Consider the following 2,668-nt stretch of genomic DNA (forward strand, 5'->3'; position numbering starts at 1 on the left):
TTCTAGTTCCGTTCTAGTTCTGTTCTAGTTCTGTTCTAGTTCTGTTCTAGTTCTGTTCTAGTTCTGTTCTAGTTCTGTTCTAGTTCTGTTCTGGTTCTGTTCTAGTTCTATTCTTGTTCTGTTGTAGTTCTAGTTCTGTTCTATTTCTTTCTAGTACCGTTCAAGTTCTGTTTAAGTTCTGTTCTAGTTCTGCTCAAGTTCTGTTCTAGTTCTGTTCTAGTTTTGTTCTAGATCTGCTTAAGTTTTGTTCAGTTATGTCTAGTTCTATTCTACTTCTGTACTAGTTCTGGTCTAGATCTAGTTCCGTTTAGTTCTAGTTCTGTTCTAGTTTTATTCTAGTTCTGTTGTAGTTTTATTCTAGTTCTATTCTAGTTATGTTCTTGTTCTGTTCTTTTTTTTACATTTTATAGAAAATTTGCTGTATTTAAACGAAAGTCTCTCAATTAGTGCTTTATTTAAGAAAAAAAAAATAATAGTGATTTTAAGTTTTCTTACCAATTAGTTCATGAACAATTTAAAGCAAAATAATTCAAAACAAAAATAGAAATTTAGCGGTTAAAAGAGAAGAAGTAAAAGTAACATGTTTTTGGTAGCAAGTCAAAACCAATGGATCATTTCATAAAAAATATGAACATGCAGATGACAAGACATAAAAACAAACAACGCATTTTTTTAAATTCATATTAAAATCTATTGAATTCATAGGATTTATACATGCTTTTTGACGGAGTTTTAAAATGCAAGTGTTAATAATATAAACTTAGAGCAAGAGCAATTCTTATATATTAAAAAAATGGGAGTTATAATGTAACATTAAGCACGCAAATTATTTTTTTTTAAAAGCCACAAACAAGCAAAATTTAAAAAAATATTTTTTTTTAACAAGAACAAAATTAAGAAAAAATCAATAAAATTACAACTTAAGAAAACTTACCTAAAACATTCAATTCCACACGATGGCCATTGAAATTATCACATGTTTCAATTGGTATAAAATATGTTGTATCACATAAATAAATATCCTCATCAGAGATTTGTAAATTTCTTATAATTAATCTAAATGGATTTTGTTCAACGGAAACTCTGCAGCGAAACAAAAACAAATATATTAATTTTTTTTAGAAATTTTGAAAAACAAAATGTTGTTGTTGTTCTAAAACTTACCTATCTTCAAATTCTTCAGCAACACTGGTGACATTTGAATCATCTAGCAGCATGGCTGCTATACGATTGTCACCTTTAAACCAATTCAATGAATGTAATTCACCGCATTTATCCTTGTTCACAGGACATGGCACTATAACTGTTTTACCCTCCTGTTCACTAATAATTTGATCTGTAAATAGAAAAAAATTTTGTAAGAAACTAGTTGAAATATAAAATTTTATACGATATATGTTTATTTAAGAAGTGTTTGTTTAATAAATCTCTAACAACATTTGTTTTAGAATATTTCCTTGCTATAATTTAAAATTTATTTTTTTCCACAAATTTCCTTTAACCCTTGTTTTCCACACAAAGTTTACTATAGTTTTTAGTTTCCTAAAAAGCTTATGTTATGCTGCTGCTGTTATCTTTTTGTAGGATGTTAACCCTTACATCCAACGGATATCTTTATTTAGCAGGTTTTTATGATACTCTTCCTTTTAACATATTCCTTTTATAAGGTCGTGGCTACCTTTATGTTTTATTATGTATGAGCGGGTATATTAAGGGCAGAGTTTTTTTTTTATCATTTCCCGTGATTTGCATATTTTTTTGTGGATGAATTTTTTTCTTCCTTAACATATTTATTTATGCTAAATTTGAAACAGGGATAATATTTTTATTTTATATGCAAAACAATTTGATAAACAAGCTGTTCGTTAGAGTCTTGTCCTTTTGGTTTTTAAGGAATAAATATTTGGTTAAACTTCCGGAGTAGCAGGAGTTGTAAAAGGATGGAAAGTTTGCTTCAAATCTTGTTTTAAATTGCTATTAAAGTGGGACATAAAAAGAAGACCTTCTGATGGGATTATACTTAACATTTAAAAAGGAATCCTTCTTCATTAGGGAAAAAATTAACAACAGAAATACTGGTCATGGAGTGCACAATAGGCCACCTGGGGATTAAGGAGTAACTAACTAACTAACTAACTTACTAACTTACTAACTAACTAACTAACTAACTAACTAACTAACTTACTAACTAACTAACTAACTAACTAACTAACTTACTAACTAACTACCATCTAACTAACTAACTAACTACCTAACTAACAAAATAACTAACTAACTAACTAACTAACTAACTAACTAACTAACTAACAAACTAACTAACTAACTAACTAACTAACTAACTAACTAACTAACTAAATATTGTCTAGTGTAGTATAGTCTATGGAATAGTCTACAGTCTATATAGTTTGGTATAAAGTCTAGTCTATAGTATAGCCTATAGTCCAGTCTATAGTCTACTCTATAGTCTAGTCTATTCAATAGACTAGTCTATTGACTATTCTATAGTCTAGCTTGTAGTCTTGGCCTTAGTCCAATCTATAGTCTTATCTATAGTATGGTTTATAGTCCATAGTCTAGTCTATAGTCTAGTCTATAGTCTAGTCTATAGTCTAGTCTATAGTCTAGTCTATAGTCTAGTCTATAGTCTAGTCTATAGTCTAGTCTATAG

The sequence above is a fragment of the Lucilia cuprina genome, chromosome 5 (assembly GCF_022045245.1).
Source record: "Lucilia cuprina isolate Lc7/37 chromosome 5, ASM2204524v1, whole genome shotgun sequence".
In the NCBI taxonomy this organism is placed as follows: Eukaryota; Metazoa; Arthropoda; class Insecta; order Diptera; family Calliphoridae; genus Lucilia; species Lucilia cuprina.